Source organism: Geotrypetes seraphini, chromosome 2 (genome assembly GCF_902459505.1).
Source record: "Geotrypetes seraphini chromosome 2, aGeoSer1.1, whole genome shotgun sequence".
Lineage (NCBI taxonomy): Eukaryota > Metazoa > Chordata > Amphibia > Gymnophiona > Dermophiidae > Geotrypetes > Geotrypetes seraphini.
Window position 1 is genome coordinate 15,942,422 of NC_047085.1, and position 20,370 is coordinate 15,962,791.

A 20,370-nucleotide genomic window follows, 5' to 3' on the forward strand; every position below is an offset into this window, starting at 1 on the left:
TCTTCATGTCATTCTTTAAGGAGAGAGGGAAGAATCCGAGTATAATTGGGCACAACCACTGACCCGCAAGCTTTGCTTTTGAAGAATGCTGGTGTAGAAGGACTGAGGTTGAAACAGACACTACAGAATGACAGTCTCTGGTATCCAGAGCAGATATTGTGATGTCATAATGCCTCATTCCACCAGTGCCTAAGAGCCAATCACATCAGTGATGTCACAATTGCTTCATTATCCTTGGCTCCCATAAGAATCAGAGTATGAATGGCCACAACAACTGACCTGCAAGCTTTGCTTTGAAGAATGCTGGTGTAGAAGGACTGAGGTTGAAACAGACACTACAGAATGACAGTCTCTGGTATCCAGAGCAGATATTGTGATGTCATAATGCCTCATTCCACCAGTGCCTAAGAGCCAATCACATCAGTGATGTCACAATGGCTTCATTATCCTTGGCTCCCATAAGAATCAGAGCATGAATGGCCACAACCACTGACCCGCAAGCTTTGCTCTGAAGAATGCTGGTGTAGAAGGACCGAGGTTGAAATAGACACTAGAAAATGACATGGGATTATTTTCCGCGGTTATCCGCGGGGACGGGAACGGTGATGAATTTTGTCACCGTGTCATTCTCTATTTTAAACCTTCGGGCAGTCACTTCCCAGTGTCCACAAGCAGGCCTGCCCCCAGAAGTAGAATGAATGGTTCCAGGTGGCTGCCCAAAAAATTAAAATCCTAACACTGGGAGATGGGAGGGAGGGTGGGAAACAATGGCAAGCACAAATTTGGGGAAGGCTACGGCCCCTTTGTCCTCCCCCATTCTGGGTGGATATCTCGGTGCTTCTTACAGAGTGACGATACAAGTTTTTAAACCCTCCCCTCCCTGCGCACCATTTTAAAACCCCCGCCCGCCACAGCCATCGTTATAGTTCCTGGTCCAGCATGTATCCCTCCTTCGCTAGCAGCGCACAGGTCAGGACCGCGGAGGTCAGGAGCAAGCTTTCCACGCTCCCACGTGGACCCGCACAGCTTTCCGAATGGCTGCCGTCATTTTCTCGCGGGACTCGCGAGAACTGACAGCTGCCATTTAGAAAGCAGCACAGGGCTAGGCAGGAGCATGGAAAGTTCGCTCCTGACCTTGGCGTTCCTGACCTGTGCGCTGCTGGCTACGAAATAGAACAGTGATCAGAGTGGATTCAGAAGTATCGGCACTGAGATTCCTGTGCGCATCGCCCTTTCATAATCATAGACAGGGAGGTGGGGGGGGAGCAGAAAGAACAAAATATCTTACGAAAATCGCCTTTCCTTGGCAGACCTCCCACTTTCATTCCATGCTGTTATAACCCCTGCACAGCCTACAAACTAAACTAACAAATAAAAGCCAGATCAACACTGCCTCTGGCATTTTTTTGGTTTCTATTACACAATGGATACATAGAGCTCAAAGTGCATTTCAGCTATCACTTTCTTAAATGAATTGCCTCTCCTGTGTACTCCATAGCCCCTTCCTCAGTTCCATGTGTATTTAGCTGCATGCAAAGAGGAGAAGCATAGTCTGGGTCTGAATTCAAATTTGGGACCCGGCTTTTGGCAGAGGCAGATCAGTCTACGTGGGTTTGGAGACATGTCTCTCCGAAATCAAGCCAGCAAATCAGATCGTTTCATCACACAGCCCCCTTATTATTAGGCTGGGAAATGTGAACACTAAGCTGTTCCTGGAATCTCTAAAAAAGTGGTGGTGGGGACCCAGAGGGGGCTACCTATAGGTTTTTCGCTCTATAAGACCCTGTCCCGGCCTACCACTAGACCACCAGAGGGGGTACAGGGCAGGGCGGTGGGAATTTTTTTTCTTGGGTTTTTCTCCTCTTCAGGTGGGTGCGTCTTATAGAGTGAAAAATACGGTAATTCTATATGGACTACGCGGACCGGCGCAAGGTGTAGAAGTAGAAGGGACGCTGGGAAGCAGTGATCGCAACATGATTCACTTCAACCTGGACACAGGGGCAAAACATTGATCCAGAACGACAGCCATGGCACTGAATTTCTGAAAAGGGAATTGCGAAGGGATGAGACTAATGCAAGGGAGGAAGAATAAGAAGAGGATAAGCACAGTAAAAACACTAGAGCAAGCATGGTCCCTTTTTAAGGACACAGTCACCGAGGTGCAAAATCTATATATACCGCGTATCAACAAGGGATCCAAGAGGAAAAAGAACAAGGAACCGGCGTGGCTCACTATAGTGGTGAAGGAAGCGATCAGAGACAAGAAGACTTTGTTTAAGGAATGGAAAAGGTCAAAAACTGGAAAAAACAAAAACAACATCAAAGCAGGTGGCACAAGGCGGTAAGAAGGGCCAAAAGAGACTACGAGGAAAAAATAGCCAAAAACTTCAAGCCGTTCTTTCGATATATTAAGGGGAAACGACCCGCGAAGGAAGCAGTTGGGCCATTGGATGACCATGGAATAAAGGGAGTGCTAAAGGAGGACAAAGCCATCGCGGACAAACTGAACACATTTTTTGCGTCTGTATTTACCGAAGAGGAAATACACAACATACTGGAAGCCGATAGGCTATACGCAGGAAACGAAGATGGGAAACTGACAGGGTTGACAGTCAGTCTAGAAGAGGTATGCAGGCAGATTGATAGGCTTAAAAACAATAAATCCCCGGGTCATCAAAGAACTGAAAGGGGCTATAGCTGAACTGCTTCAACTAATAGCCAATCTGTCTATCAAATCAGGAAGGATTCTAGAAGAATGGAAAGTGGCAAATGTTACGCCGATCTTCAAGAAAGGTTCGAGGGGAGATCCGGGAAACTACAGACCGGTGAGTCTGACCTCGGTACCAGGAAAGATGGTAGAGGCGCTGATAAAAGACCGCATCATTGATCATCTTGACGGACACAATATGATGAGGACCAGCCAGCATCGCTTCAGCAAGGGAAGATCTTGCTTGACGAACGTGCTGCACTTCTTCAAAGGAGTTAACAGACAGATAGACAAGGGTGACCCGGTCAACATTGTATATCTGGATTTTCAGAAGGCGTTCAACAAGGTCCCACATGAACGACTACTTTGAAAAATTGCGAGCCATGGAATCGAGGGTGAAATACTCACGAAGATTAAAAACTGGTTGGCGGATAGGAGCAGAGAGTGGGCGTGGAGTGCCGCAAGGTTCAGTGCTTGGACCCATTCTATTCAACATATTTATAAACGGCCTGGAAATTGGTACGACGAGCGAGGTGATAAAATTTGCAGACGATACGAAGTTATTCAGATTAGTGAAGACACAGAAGGATTGCGAAGACCTGCAACGTGACATAAACACACTTGAGAAATGGGCCGCGACATGGCAAATGAGGTTTAATGTGGATAAGTGTAAGGTGATGCATGTCGGTAACAAAAATCTTATACACAAATACAGGATGTCCAGTGCAGTACTCAGAGAGACCCCCCAAGAAAGAGACTTAGGAGTACTGGTTGACAAGTCAATGAAGCCATCCGCGCAATATGCAGCGGCGGCGAAAAGGGCGAACATAATACTAGGAATGATTAAGAAGAGGATCATGAACAGATTGGAGAAGGTTATCATGCCGCTGTACCAGGCTATGGTACGCCCTCACCTGGAATACTGCGTCCAGCACTGATCGCCATACATGAAGAAGGACACGGTACTACTCAAAAGGGTCCAGAGAAGAGCGACTAAAATGGTTAAGGGGCTGGAGGAGTTGCCGTACAGTGAGAGATTAGAGAAACTAGGCCTCTTCACCCTTGAAAAGGGAACATGATAGAAACATTCAAGATAATGAAGGGAATAGACTTAGTAGATAAGGACAGGTTGTTCACCCTCTCCAAGGTAGGGAGAACGAGAGGGCACTCTCTAAAGTTAAAAGGGGATAGATTCTGTACGAACGTAAGGAAGTTCTTCTTCACCCAGAGAGTGGTAGAAAACTGGAACGCTCTTCCGGAGGCTGTTATAGGGGAAAACACCCTCCAGGGATTCAAAACAAAGTTAGACAAGTTCCTACTAAACCAGAACGTACGCAGGTAAGGCTAGACTCAGTTAGGGCACTGGTCTTTGACCTAAGAGCCGCCGCGGGAGCGTACTGTTGGGCACGATGGACCACTGGTCTGACCCTGAATCAGCAATTCTTATGTTCTTTAATAGTTAAGTCCTGGAATGCGTTGGCAGAAGTTGTGGTAAGTGTGGATAGCATAGCTGGTTTTAAGAAAGGTTTGGACTTTATGCTTAACTGCTCAGGTGCCCATACCAGAGTTGCTGGGTGGCTTCACCAAAAGTTGTAATCAAGTCTATTTGTTACTATGTTTTCCATCGATGAAAGGAATTAAATTTAAATCTGTATAGGAAAATTCCATTTGCTATCAGTTAAGGCTTGGAATTCATTACCTTTAGAAATTTGTTGATTCCTTTTTATATGGCTTTTCAAAAAAAACAACAAAAAAACCCTATTTTATTTATTTATTTACTAAGGGTCCCTTTTACAAAACCGTGGTAGCAATTCTTTCACGGCAAATGCCCCGATGCCCACAGAAATTGACCACGGTTTTGTAAAAGGGGCCCTAAATTTGTATGATTTTCCTCCTCTGGTGTTCAGCTTTGAAATGCCAAAACCACAAAAAGGCAGAATACAAGTCCCCATTTCCTTTCTCTTTTATTATATTGTTATTGGAACCCACCGTGAACCCTTTTTGTGTGGATAAGGCAGGATGCAAATCTCTAATAACATAGCAGAAACATTACCACCTGCCCCTTCCACACCCCCCACACCCCAACTTCAAAACCAAGCAGGGAATATATACCTCTGGTTTCTTCCTCCTATGCCGAAAGCCCTTTCTTGAAATAAAAATAAAAAAAGAAAGGGACAATCACCCTTACCTGCCACCAGGGGACAGCATTCACAGTGCTAATCTCTGCAAGCATGATTTCTCATACGATCAGCCTTACAGGGTCGGATCAATGGTCCATCAAGCCCAGTAGCCCGTTCTCACAGTGGCCAATCCAGGTCCCTAGTACCTGGCCAAAACCCAAAGAGTAGCAATATTCCATGTTACCGATCCAGGGCAAGCAGTGGCTTCCCCCTTGTCTTTCTCAATAACAGACTATGGACTTTTCCTCCAGGAAATTGTCCAGACCTTTCTTAAAACCAGCTACGCTATCCGCTCTTACCACAACCTCTGGCAACGTGTTCTGGAGCTTAACTATTCTTTGAGTGAAAAAATATTTCCTCTTATTGGTTTAAAAAATAAGAACATAAGAATAGCCATGTTGTGAGAACCCTTTCATCTTAAAAATAAATACAATATAGTGGAAACATTTTAAAGGTGTCCTTTTCTTTCAGTTATTTATTCACTTTTCAACATTTTTTTTTTAATGTGTCTCCAGCTAGGAGCTGTTTTATAAATCACATATTTTATTATATGGGCAGAAATTAGTCTCCCTAACAGAGTACCACTATAAGTCTCCCTCCTCTCAGGACCCCACAAGCTACTATTATTACTGTTATACAAGGGTGAAGAGAAGACTTTAACATTGCAGACAGACTGAGCAGTGGTGTAGCAAGGGGCTGTAGTGCCTGGGGCAGAGGCACCTGGAACCCCCCCCCCCTCTTAAATGCATTCCCCCACCCCATCATACCTCTTGTAGTTATCACTGGCAGCAAGGAAGGTCCCCTGCTTGCTGATCGCGCTGGCTGAGTCTACCCTCTGATGTCACTTTCTGGTCCCACTAAAAGAAAGTGAAATCAAAGGGAGGGCTGAGGCTAGTGTGAACAGCAGGGGGAGACCTTGCTTATTGCTGGTGACAACTACAAGAGGTACAGGAAGGAGAATGTATTTAAGAGATCCCCTCAATGTTGGGTAGGCATGCAATATATAGAATATGTTTATTTAGCATTTGATATGCTGCCTACCAGTGAAATAACCAGACCCAGTATTTTGGATGAGGCCACAGTTAACTTTAATGGGCCCTTTCACCCCCACCCACCCCCATCCATCCAGGAGTTATTAAAAAAAATAATAAATACAGGTTTTTACACATACCCCATTTCCAATCTCTCTCCTCCTCTAAACCCTATGGTCTCCCAGCATCTGGCCAATTATCTCCTAACCCCGTCCCTCCCTCCAAACCCTGTCCCTCCCTCCAGGCATCTCTGGCACCAACAATGATTCATTTTTGCTGCCAGTGCCGGCTCCCCCAGGCTTTCTTCTACCATGTCCCGCTGGACAGGAAACAGGAAGTGAGTGCAGAATGCAGTACAGGGAAGCTTAGGGGGGGAGGGCGGGGCTGGCGCCTGCAGTAAAAATTGAATCATTGCTGACACTGGGGATGCTTGTAGGGTACACCAGGGAGGAATGGGGTCCAAGATATGAGGGCATATGCCGGGAAGCCACAGAATTGAAAGGAGTAAAGGACAGTGTGGTGCCGTCCCTGGGTGAGCCTGGGCCCACAACCGCTGCATTGTACTATTCTATAAAATTAACGGCCTCTTTTACAAAGCCGCGCTAGCAGCTGCGTTGCACTAACGGCCCTGAAGGCCATAGAGATTTAAAGGGCTTTGGGGCTGTTGCTGCGCGGCAGCCGCTAGCACGGCTTTGCACACCGAATATTGTATAAATTGTAAAAATCGTTGCTATACAAAACTCCATCATTTATTTATAAAGACTTAATTCCATACTCTTCTCAAAAAACTTTACGATCCACTGAACATCTGTTATTGGTTATTCCTACTCTTAAATTCATAAATACCCGAAGACAATATATCTTTGCCGTTACAGCACCACAAACATGGAATTCTCTCCCTCTATATTTAAGGGTAGAGAAAAATCTTGATAAATTCAAAAGCCAACTTAAGAGCTTTCTTTTTAAAGACGCTTTCAATACTTAATTGAAATGCTAATTGCTCTTTTTTACTACCATTCATACCAGTCATCCAAAGATATTATTTCCGAATTTATTTTGTTTTTCCCTTTCCTTTTGTAATTTACCCTCAATGTTCTCTTCTTTCCTATTATAAAGTGTATTTCTTTCCCCTCTATCCTATTGTTTCCTGTAGTAATTTGTCTTGTATTTAAATGATTTTTATATTTTTAGTTATATTATTGTTATTGTTTTATCCTGTATTCTTTGTATATGTAAATCGCTTAGTAATTATGATAGGAGATCAATCAAATAATGAATAAACTTGAAACTTGCCTTAAGAGTTTTTTTTTAAAAAAAAAAGGAACAGCATTAATGACCGATAGAATTCTCATAGCATTCCATAAACATAGGAGAGAATTCCATAAAAATAGGAGAGAATCACATGCATTGTTTAATTTGGAAAAGTCCAGAATAACAATTGTAACTTGACGCATTCTTGATTACATGTACTACAATGATACTGGAAATGTCCAGTCTTCTAACTTGTAATCCGCTTAGAACCGCAAGGCACAAGCGGAATAGAAATCACTAATGTAATGTAATGTAATGTAATGTAATTTTCCGTCTGTTCAAGGTTGTAAGAGCAAGAAATCCTTGGAACGTACACTAGCTTTTCAGGCTGCTTTCTATGACAGGAAATTTAGGCCACTGTTGCGTAGTGATTGCTCTTACAAGCACTTTAGAACTCAATTGAAAACTCATCTTTTTTCAAAATATTTAGAAAACTAATTGAAATCATCCTTAGGTTATGTTATTTTTAATCTTTTATTCACCACATTGAACTTACGGTTATGCGGTTTATAAGTACACTAGTCTTTAAGCCCGTTACATTAACAGGAGCTAGAATAGATGTGTGTGTCTGTCTTTCTTTCTTTCTGTCTCTCTCTCTCTCTCATTGGCCACTGTCTGTCTGTCTTTCTCTTTCCTCGGCTGTCCACCACCACTACCCCTTCCCTGCTTCCCCTGTCCAGCAGCACCTCTTCCCTGCTCCTCCTGACCATCAATACCTGTCCAGCAGCACCCCTTCACTGCTCATGTCCAGCAGCAGCCCTTCTCCCTTTGTTTAACCTCCCTCCTACCTATCTCTCCATGGCCCCCTTCTGTTTCCTTCCCCCCCTCCCAGAGCAAAGCATGATTGCTGTCTGCCCCCAGCACACCCCTCCTCCCAAAGCAGCCTCCTTTCCCTCTCCCCCTCCACTTCTTACCAGCATGGGATATCTTGCAGCACCCAAACAACACCCTCCTTTCGTTGTAGAGACAAACCGCCACTGCAATGCACGCACCCCAAGCCAGCGCACGTACCACCCTTCGCATCACAAATGGAATTCGGCACAGAGGCACACACCAGGGCGGCAGGGATCACGGCCTCCTAAGTGTGCATGCGTGCTTAGAGTTTTATTATAGAGGAATGTTATGTTATTAATAAAAAGAACAGCAAATAACACATACACAAGCACATACACTCCATAGTCCATAGGCTGCAACATTGACCTGGGACTCTTCCATTCAACCCCAAATTCTGATAGAAGAAATAGATGTAGAGGGCCACAATTTCAGAAAACAATGCATAAGTTACAGGGTCATCCTACGGCCCCAGAAAAAGGAGGACAGATTGAGACATTCATTTTTTTACTCACATTGCTTTCGATGAAAGTAAAACCCAGATGTCTCAATCTATCCTGCTTTTTCTGGAGCCATATGCTAACTCTAGAACTTACACAAGCTCTTGCTATATTTGGAAGCCACCAATTACGCCAGGTCTATGGCTGGTGTAACATGGGCACCTAGTGTTAAAGCATATTGATACCAGATTACGCTAGAATTGTAAACTGGAATCTGAGCACTCTACACTCTCGAGGAACGTAGGGAGAGGGGAGACATGATCGAAACATTTAAGTACCTCACGGGACGTGTCGAAGTGGAAGATGATATTTTCTTTCTCAAGGGATCCTCGGCCACAAGAGGGCACCCGCTCAAACTCAGGGGCGGAAAATTTCATGGCGACACCAGAAAGTATTTCTTCACAGAGAGAGTGGTTGATCATTGGAACAAGCTTCCAGTGCAGGTGATCGAGGCAGACAGCGTGCCAGACTTTAAGAATAAATGGGATATCCATGTGGGATCCCTACAAGGGTCAAGATAAGAAAATTGGGTCATTAGGGCATAGACAGGGGCTGGGTAAGCAGAGTGGGCAGACTTGATGGGCTGTAGCCCTTTTCTGCCTTCATCTTCTATTTTTCTATTAGACTAGGAATGCCTAACGTGACCATACGTCCCGTTTTGAACGGGACTGTCCCCTTTTTAATTACCTTGTCCCGAAGCACACCTGAAATGTCCCATTTTCAGAGCCCAGGATTTCTTCCTGTTTCTCCTTGCTTCTCCGATGCAGCAACAGGCCAGGTGCTGCAGCATCTGCGCTGTATAAGCACCGAGCCTACAAGCCTTCCTCACTGACGTCAGTTCTGACTGGCTGGCCTGGAACTTCCTCTCTGTCAGAATTGATGTGGAGGGGAGGGGGGGAAAGACTTTTAGGCCTGGCGCTGGGGGGGCAGAGGAAGCAGAATGGCTTGACATGTCGGGGGACAGGGGAAGCAGAGTGCATCAGGGAACCAGGGTGGCTTGGCTTGTCGAGGGGCAGGGAAAACAGGGTGGCTTGGCCTGGCTTGTCGGGGAGGGGGGCAGGGGAAGCAGGGCGCGTCGAGAAAGCAGGGTGGCTTGGCTAGCTGGGGGGTAGAGGAAAAATATAAATGGTCACGTTAGGCATGACTGGAACACCTAAAGGGAGAAGCCCGCTTATATTTAACTCCTCGGCCCAGTCAGTGATTATTTTCAAAGGAATTAGCCAATGGGTCTCAGGCTGTGACGTCTGTTTTGTGAGTGTAGATCAGGAGCACTGCAATCTCATGGGACAATTATCCATCCTTGAATTTTATTTAAAAAAAAGGTTTACCTGGCAGTTAAATCATAAATTCTTTGCCCTACAATATCTGGAGTAAGGGGTGGAACTCATTTTGCAATACAGGCTGAAGTGTAGATCTGCCCTGCAAATTTAGCTTGCATAAACCTAATATTTAAATGTGTAATACTGACTGCTAATTGTCTGCAATGATTTATATAAACCTAGTTGTTATTATAGCCGCAGATAATTATGTGCTATGTACACCAGGTTAGCTTACATAGACTGAAATGTTACAGCAGAGGTTTAAAGGCATGAAAAGTTGATTATGAAAGATGGATATAGGACAGTTTGACAGAGGGTGAAACCCTGTCACTTCCCCTGCTTGAAACTGCTTCGGACTTAGAATAAACCTCCCCTTCCTGGCTAAATTGTCTCACAACCACAGCAGCATTGAGAGTTTTCCTCTGGGAGGGGAGAGGGCAGAAAAGTAGGAAACAGGAAGTGACTCGGGGAAACTTAAAAGGCCGAGCCAGACCCAGGAGGAGAGGTATGTGCTAGAGGAAACCTAGAAGCTGGAGAATCTGGTTGGAAGGACCTGGCACTAATAGAGTTTGTAGGAGGTAAGACTCTACTGCATGTAAACATCTGCCTTTGTTCAAGTGCCTGCTAAGACCTGGAACTAAATGCTGCCTGTTTCCTTTACCTAGAATAAAGACAGTTTGGGGCGTGCCAAGCCCTATGGAGAACAAGTCTTGTGTTTGGGAAGACTGGAGAAAAGCCTAACTATTTTCTTTGAAAACCCCCTCTATCCCCGATTCTTCTATCCCCGATTCTTCTATCACCTCTATCCCCGATTCTTTTCAACGTTTATATGTCCTCTCTGAAACTCCTCAAACTTTCCCCCTTTGAGACACTCTACACCTACGCCGACGACATTCTTGTCCTCCTCGAGACCGACTCCAACCTCACCAACCTCTCTGACAACATCTCTTCTTGTATAACGAACCTCCAATCCTGGGCTCTCACTGTTTAAATGAAACTTAATGAGACCAAAACAAAACTTCTTTGGCTAGGCCCAAAATTAGATCAGCTGCCCACCCTCATCCCACTATCCTCAGGCACCAAACTGCCGCTTGAGCACTCAAGCAAAGTTCTGGGAATCATCATGGACTCTACACTGTCCTTCAACGATCACCTCAACTCCTTAGTAAAAAAATGCTTTTTCAACCTTCACATGCTAAGGAGTCAGATCCTGCTTCCACCAACAACACTTCGCTGTCCTCGTTCAATCCATTATTCTTTCTAGACTGGATTACTGCAACTCCATCTACCTAAGCCTAACAAAGAAAAGTCTTCTCAGACTCCAGCGGATTCAGAATACCGCTGCTAAATTAATTTTCGCAAAAAGCAAATTTGACCACGTCTCCCCGCTTCTATCTAAGCTTCACTGGCTCCCAGTTCTCCTCAGGGTCCACTACAAATGCGCCTGCCTAACCTTCAAGTCTCTACACGGCATCCTTCCTCCCCTGTTTCCACTATCCTGGCTCTCCTCGAATCCCAACTCCACCAGATCCTCTCAGAAATTCATACTATCATTCCCCTCTTTAAAAGGCATATCCCATACAGGAAAACTTGGAACATCCCTCCTCTTCAAGATCACCGAGCTGTGGAACAGCTTATCTGCCCCTCTCCGGAGTGCGACCTCCCTCCAACGCTTCAGAAAACATTTGAAAACTTGGCTTTTCTCTAAAATGTAACCACTCCTTCCCTCTCCTCTACACTTAATCCCTTCTCTCTCCCCTTTTTACCAAGCTCTTCTTCTTCCCATTGGAGTTCCTTTCTTTTGTAATTCCTGTAAACCGTACCGAGCTCTACTTCTGTGGAGATGATGCGGTATACAAACTTAAGGTTTAGTTTAGTTTAACCCAAACTTATAGTAGCCTGTAAAGAAACAGGCTTTGCACTACTGTTTAATTAAAGAGGTTTTTTCCTGAATCCCCAGTGTGGTCTGTCTGTCTTTGCAACCCTTCTCCTGAGCACACTGCCCAACTCTGTCACAGACAGAAAGAGAAGAAAAAAGAAAGAGTGAATAGACAAGAGCACAGGGAAGCAGAATCAGAGATGTGGAACGAGATGATTAGAAAGATAAAATCACCAGACAACAAAGGTAAGAAAAAGCAGTTATTTATCATAACAGGTGTTACCAGGGACAGCAGGCAAATATTCTCACGTATGGGCAGTGGCGTACCTAGGGTATGTGGCACCCGGGGCCCATCATTTTTTGACACCCCCCCCAACCCCCATGTAAAAAAATTTTTTTTTTTTTTTTTTGCAATAACCATGAAATGGAATAAATGGTCAGAATAGAAACAGGCAGTGAAAATTTTCTTTTATTGAACCTCATATATGTAACCATTATTCCAAACATAACAAAACATAAATTATGTCTAAATTGTCATGACATTAGAAGTACATATGGAGTAGTTGCAGGCAGTGGCATACTTAGGGTATGTGGCACCCAGGGCCCATCATTTTTTGACACCCCCCCCATCTATATGAAAAATATGATTTTTAGTACCAATCTACATATCGCACCACAAGAGTGTACCTAGGAAAAGGCTGCATCTTAAACACTGCAGTGAGCACTAGAACACCAACACATACATTGTAAAACTAAACAAGCCAGATCCCGCACAGTCAATTGGTCCTGTAGTCAATGCCAACTGAAAACTATGTCTTTTTCATACACACAGAACAGAGATACACCCTCGCCCAAAATGGAATAATCACAAACTAAAAATAGAAATATGTAGACAAAAGTTAAACTGATCCGCCAAGAAACCAGACCCTGGATACAATGCAACACCACAAAAAACAGTAACACATGTCCTCTAATACAGTGCAAAATATAAAGACAGTAGATGTAAATTTGAAAAAACTGATACATAACAATCACCACTTTATAAATTAACAAATAAAAATAAAACAAATAATGAGATATAAAAAAATACAATTTTATTGGACTAATCCCCGTAAGCTCGGTCCCCATCCCCGCAAACCACCTGATTCCATCCACACAAGCCTTGAATTGTTTATATTAAAGTATAAAAAGAAACAATATTCTGTACAATTGTCAATTTATAAATCAGCGTCTTCTCCCCACTCTCTTCCCCATTTCCCTTCAGCATCCTCAGCCCACTCTCTCTCCACTTTCCTTCAGCGCACGCACATAAAAACAAGCAAGTAATTTTATATCATTTTCATTCTATTCATTCATAGAAATTAAAGTCTAGATAATGCCAGTCACATAACAAAACATGATTTTACAAAAATAATTCCCTGCAGTCAAGCCTGCAAGGATTATTAGATGTCTTTCAGCAGTTCCCCTCCCTCCCTCCCCCTTACCTTTGTGGCCAAGTCAAAATGATCTACCAACAATAAAATTTTAAAAACACAAAGCACGCTGTACGCAGAGAAAATGTTAATTATCATTTATATTCTGCGGGTTTTCAAAGAGGTCAAGGCAGATGACTTTATGCAATGTCACCTCAGTAACAACTATACAAAAATAGACAAATATTCCCCCTCCCTTTTTACTAAACTGCGATAGCGGTTTTTAGCGTAGGGAGCTGCGCTGAATGCCCCACGCTGCTCTCGACGCTCATAGGCTCCCTGCGCTAAAAAACTCTATTGCGGTTTAGTAAAAGGGGGCCATAGTGCAAAATATAGACAGCAGATATAAATTTTCAAAACGGACACATTTTGATCACTAAGTTGAAAATAAAATCATTTTTCCTACTTTTTTGTCTGGTGATTTCATGAGTCTCTGGTCCTTCTTCTGATCCTTCTTCTTTCTCTCTCCCCCTGGCTCCCCTCTTTATTTCTGCCTTTCTTTCTCTCTCCTCCTGGCCCCCCTCTTTCTTTCTGCCTTTCTTTCTCTCCCCCTTGACCCCCCTCTTTATTTCTGCCTTTCTTTCTCTCCCCTTGGTCCCCCTCTTTCTTTCTGCCTTTCTTTCTCTCTCCCCCTGGCCCTCCTCTTTCTTTCTGCCTTTCTTTCTCTCCCCCTTGACCCCCTCTTTCTTTCTGCCTTTCTTTCTCTCTCCCCCTGGCCCTCCTCTTTCTTTCTGCCTTTCTTTCTCTCCCCCTTGACCCCCTCTTTATTTCTGCCTTTCTTTCTCTCCCCTTGGTCCCCCTCTTTATTTCTGCCTTTCTTTCTCTCCCCTTGGTCCCCCTCTTTCTTTCTGCCTTTCTTTCTCTCTCCCCCTGGCCCCCCCTCTTTATTTTTTCCTTTCTTTCTCTCTCCCCCTAGCCTGCACAAAGCCATCGTGCCGATTTCTTCACTTCCACGATTCTTTCCCTACCCTCACCCCCAAGCCAGCAGCCGATTTCTCCCTGCTCCTTCCCCGATGTCCTGATGTCCTGAACTTCATCGGGCAGCAGCAGCATTCACAATTCACTGATGTTGCCCGCTTCAGGCCTTCCTCTCTGTCGGGTCCTGTCTTCATGAAAACTGGAAGTAGGCAGGACCCGGCAGAGAACAAGGCCTGAAGCCGGCAACAGCAGCGAATTGTAAACGCTGCTGCTGCCCGAAGAAGGTAATGGAGCACCGAGGCAGTCCGCTTCTCCCCCCTCCCAGCCGAACCCCCGCTGACCCTCCTATCTCCCCCCCCCCCCCGTGAACCTTTCCGACCTTCCCAGCGAGAGCAGCAAACCTCCTTCGCGGCTTTCTCCTCCCTCTGCCGCGTTACTGATGACGTCATCAGTGATGCGGCAGAGGGAGGATAAAGCCGACGCTACTGGAGGGAGGTTTGCTGCTTTCGCTGGGAGGGTCAGAAAGGTTCACTTGGGGGGGGGAGAGAGATAGGATGGTCAGCGGGGTTTCGGCTGGGAGAGGGGAGAAGCGGTCTGCCTTGGTGCTCCAAGGCCTGGCGCCATTACCTTTTTCGATAATGGCGCCGATGCTGCTTTCGCTGGGAGGGTAGGAGCGCGATAGGGGACCGGGCCAGCTGTGCACCCCCCCCTAAGGCGGCACCCGGGATGGACCTCCCCCTCGCCCCCCTTGGTACGCTACTGCCCTGGGGAAACAGCCTGCAACAAGATCGCGCGATGCCAGAGATCTTTGCCTGCTTCGGCTGTTTCCTCCGCCGCGGTCCCGCCCCTCCTCTGACATCAGAGGAGGGGCAGGACCGTGGCGGAGGAAACAGTCGAAGCAGGCAAAGATGTCTGGCATCGCGATCTTGCTGCAGGCTGTTTCCAGACGCGACACCGGGCGCAGGGGGGGGTAACTGGACCGGACCGGGAGCACCCCCTCAGGGCTTGGTACCCGGGGCGGACCGCCCCCCCCCGCCCCCCCCCTTGGTACGCCACTGCGTATGGGTGATGTCACTGACGGAGCCCCGGTGTGGACCACTTTAAAAGTGCTTTGGCACTTTAAGATCTTAGAAAGTTTGCGATAGCCCGAACCGCGCATGGGCGAGTGCCTTCCCGCCCAACTTAGGCGTGCGGTCCCTCAGTTAAGATAAGCCAGCTAAGAAGCCAACCAAGTGGGTGGGTTGTGAGAATATCTGCCTGCTGTCCCTAGATAACACCTGTTACGGTAAGTAACTGTGCTTTATCCCAGGACAAGCAGGCAGCATATTCTCATGTATCGGTGATCTCCAAGCTAACAGAAATGGGATGGTGGGAGAGTTGGCCTTTAGGAAAATAAATTTTGTAACACAAATTGGCCAAAGCGCCCATCTCGTCTGGAAAAAGTCTCCAGACAGTAGTGAGAAGTGAAGGTATGAACTGAGGACCAGGTGGCAGCTTTACAGATTTCCTCAATAGGAGTAGATCTGAGCTCTAATTTTATGGGCTTTGACACGACTCTCCAGTGCCAGTCCAGTCTGAGCATAACAGAACGAGATGCAGGCAGCCAGCCAGTTGGAAATCGTTCTCTTGGAAACAGGATGCCCCAACTTGTTTGGATCAAAAGATATGAATAATGTGATTAGAAGGAGGGTGGGGGGAGGGTTGCATTTATATTTATAAGATACTAGCTGATTACCCGGCGTTGCCCGGATATTTATTTATCCCAAAATGTCCAACCCCCTACATGTCCCACCCCCCTATGTCCCACATGTCCCACCCCCCACGTTACACCCCCCCCCCACATGTCCCATATGCCCCACCCCCATGTCCCAACCCCCTACCCTCCACATGTCCCAAAGGAATGTCCCTCTCTATGGGGCTGAACTTAGACTTAAACGGCATCGGGAGTGTCGGTATTCATCTCTGCGAGCCCGAAAACTATGGGTTGGACATTAATATCTGTCGCTTTTGATAATTTTAACATATCACCCCCTTCTCACCCCCACAGTATTTTACCCCGTCCCACCTGCACAATATTTTTCCCCAGATAGTAAGTCATATGTGTACCAAGTTTGGTTGAAATCTCTCCATGCGTTTCAGAGTTATGCTGAGTATTCATGTGTGAGCCCGAAAACACTATGGGGTAGATACTAAAATCTGTCATTTTCAATCATTTTTACATATCCCCCCTTCCCACCCCCACAGTGTTTGTCCTCAGATAGTAAGTTATGTGTATGTCAAGTTTGGTTGAAATCTGTCCATGCATTGAAGAGTTATGCTGGAACTTACATACATACACACACACACATATATTCAAATTATAATGTGAAATATTTGACAAAATGAATACAATACAACTAACGCAAAACTTGATTATAAACAACAATTTTAGTTTCACCTCTAGGAGCAAGAACATATAAATTCTTGGGTGAACCCACCTTTGAGCAAGCAACATAGAGTTGTGGGCCGCGAGACCCCCAGAACATATCACCCCAGGTAGTGAGGGATCTGCATACCAAGTTTCGTTCAAATCGGTCAAGCCGTTTTTGAATTACTGTGAGAATGGCAACTTTTTACATTTTTTCCATTGACATGAATGGGTGAAATCTGATTTTCTGTTTGTAGCTCCGCCCACGTGTGCAGGTGGGCCGCGAGACCCCCAGAACATATCACCCCAGGTAGTGAGGGATCTGCATACCAAGTTTCGTCCAAATCGGTCAAGCCGTTTTTGAATTACAGTGAGAATGGCAGCTTTTTACATATTTTCCATTGACATGAATGGGTGAAATCTGATTTTCTGTTTGTAGCTCCGGCCACGTGTGCAGGAGGGCCGCGAGACCCCCAGAACATAGCACCCCAGGTAGTGAGGGATCTGCATACCAAGTTTCGTTCAAATCGGTCAAGCCGTTTTTGAATTACTGTGAGAATGGCAGCTTTTTACATTTTTTCCATTGACATGAATGGGTGAAATATGATTTTCTGTTTGTAGCTCCGCCCACATGTACAGGTGGGCCGCGAGACCCCCAGAACATATCACCCCAGGTAGTTGGAATTACTGTGAGAATTGCAGTTTTTTACATTTTTTCCATTGACATGAATGGGTGAAATCTGATTTTCTGTTTGTAGCTCCGCCCATGTGTGCAGGTGGGCCGCGAGACCCCCAGAACATATCACCCCAGGTAGTGCGGGATCCGCATACCAAGTTTCGTTCAAATCGGGCAAGCCGGTTTTGCGGAGGCAGTTTTTACATTTTTTCCATTGACATGAATGGGTGAAATCTGATTTTCTGTTTGTAGCTCCGCCCAGGTGTGCAGGTTGGCCGCGATACCCCCAGAACATATCACCCCAGGTAGTGAGGGATCTGCATACCAAGTTTCGTTCAAATCAGGCAAGCCGTTTTTGCGTTGGCAGCTGTTTTACATTTTTTCCATTGACATGAATGGGTGAAATCTGATTTTATGTTTGTAGCTCCGCCCACATGTGCAGGTGGGCCATGAGACCCCCAGAACATATCACCCCAGGTAGTGAGGGATCGGCATACCAAGTTTCGTTCAAATCGGGCAAGCCGTTTTTGCGTTGGCAGCTCTTTACATTTTTTCCATTGACATGAATGGGTGAAATCCGATTATCTGTTTGTAGCTCCGCCCACGTGTGCAGGTGGGCTGCGAGACCCCCAGAACATATCATCCCGGGTAGTGAGGGATCTGCATACCAAGTTTCGTTCAAATCGGTCAAGCAGTTTTTGCGTGATCGCGGCACATACATACATACATCCGATTTTATATATATAGATAATGATAAGATGTTCAAGTGGTCTAATTAATAGTGTTTATTATGAATTCTGTACACTTGATGAAAGTTTAAAAATGAATAAAGAATTAAAAAATAAAAAGATATGAACAATTAGGGAGATGTTCGATGAGGCTTTGTCCAGTCAATGAAATAGGCTAAAGCTCGTTTACAGTCCAAAGTATGCAAAGCGGTTTCCCCAGCATGAGAATGAGGCTTAGGAAAAAACACTGGTAGAACAATTGACTGATTGAGGTGAAAGTCAGTGACAACTTTTGGAAGAAACTTTGGATGTGTACGCAGAGCCACTTTGTCATGATGGAAAATGGTGAAGGGTGGATCTGCTACTAATGCTTGTAACTCACTGACCCTTCTGGCAGAGGTGAGAGCAATAAGGCAGACCACTTTCCAGGTAAGAAACTTAAGATGTGGCCATTGGTTCAAATGGTGGCTTCATTAAACTGGAAAGCACTACATTAAGGTCCCAGACATGTGGAGGTTTGAGAGGTGGTTTCACATTGAAAAGCCCCTTCATAAATCTGGAAACCAAAGGGTGAGCAGTAAGAGGTTTACCATCGACTGTTGCGTGAAAAGCTGTAATAGCACTGAAATGGACTCTGACAGATGTAGATTTGAGGCCAGAGATAATGAGGTTGGATTATGATGATGAAGAAGACACCAGGAAGAGAACCGAGTCCACTTTTGTTGATAACATTGTTGAGTGGCTGGCTTCCTGGATGCATCAAGAATATGATGAACAGGCTGAGAAAGATGTAAGTGAGATGGATTCAACCCAAGAGAAACCAAGCTGTCAGGTGTAGAGATTGCAGATTGGGATGTAGAAGTGAATCCTGATTTTGACTAAGTAGGGTAGGAAATACTGGAAGAGGTATGGGCTCCCTGGAGCTGAGTTGGAGAAGGGGGAACCAATGTTGCCTGGGCCACTGTGGGGCAATGAGAATCATGGTGGCTGCTTCTCTCTTGAGCTTGAACAGAGTTCTCAACATGAGAGGAATTGGAAGGAATGCATATAGAAACAGGTCTGTCCAATCTAGGAGAAAAACATCTGCTTCCAGATGGAGAGGAAAGTCTGGAGCAAAACTGGGGCAACTGGTGATTGCGAGGAGCTGAAAACAAGTCTATCTGAGCAAAGATGGACTGGAGAGTTGCAGAGTTAAGAGTCCATTCGTAAGGCTTAAGAATTCTGCTGAGGATGTCTGCTAGGGAATTCTTCTCCCCTTGAATATAGACAGCCTTCAAGAATAGATTGGAAGCTGTCGCCCAAGTCCAAATTTGTTGGGCCTCCTGACACAACAGGAGAGAGCCCATGCCTCCTTGCTTGTTTATGTAGTGGCGGTCCAAAGACCCCTGAGTCTGAAGATCGTCCATATGAGTCCCCAAAGCAAAAGGGGATGTGTCTGTAGTGATGACCTTGTGATGAGGAGGCAAGTGAAAAAGGAGACCTCTGGAGAGATTGGAAGAGGTCATCCACCAGTGAAGAGACAGCAGAAGAGATGATGTCACAGATATATGTTGTGAGAGATGATCTGTCACTTGAGACCACTGAGAAGCAAGGGTCCACTGAAGAGTGCAAAGATGCAGTCTTGCCAATGGTGTTACATGGACAGTTGGGGCCATGTGGCCCAAAAGAACCATCATGTGTCTGACAGAAATGGATTGAAGAGGAAGCAATTGCTGACACAGACGGATGAGAGCCTGAAGTCGATTTGGAGGAAAAAACGCTCTCATGAGAATGCTGTCTAGGATTGCCCCAATGAACTGTAGACGTTGAGTTGGAATGAGATGTGATTTGGGGAAGCTTGCCTTCGAATCCTAGAACCTGAAGAAAAGAAATGGTCTGAGATGTTGCTTGGACCACTTCCTGAGATGAGACAGCTTTGATTAACCAGTCATCCAGATAAGGAAAGAATTGAAGGCTGTGTGATCGGAGAGATGCGGCTACCACAATCAGACACTTCGTGAAGACTCTGGAAGAAGATGCCAGGCCGAAGGGAAGGACTTTGTACTGGTAATGGCATCGATTGAGTTGAAAATGAAGGTACTTCCTGGAAGCCGGATGAATTGGAATGTGTAATATGAGATCTAGGGAGCATAGCCAGTCGCTCTGATTGAGGAGAAGATAAAGCAGTGCGAGGGATAGCATCCTGAATTTCTCATTGACAAGAAATTTGTTGAGAGCTCTGAGATCCAGGATGGGATGGAGTCCTCCGGTCTTCTTGGGAACCAAGAAGTAATGGGAGTAGAATCCCTGATTCTGCTGATTGAGGGCAACTTCCTCGATGGCACTCAGCAGGAGAAGGGACTGAACCTCCTGTAGAAGAGAGGGTCCAAAACAGACTCGCTTGGTGGATGGTCTGATGTAAGGGTTTGAAA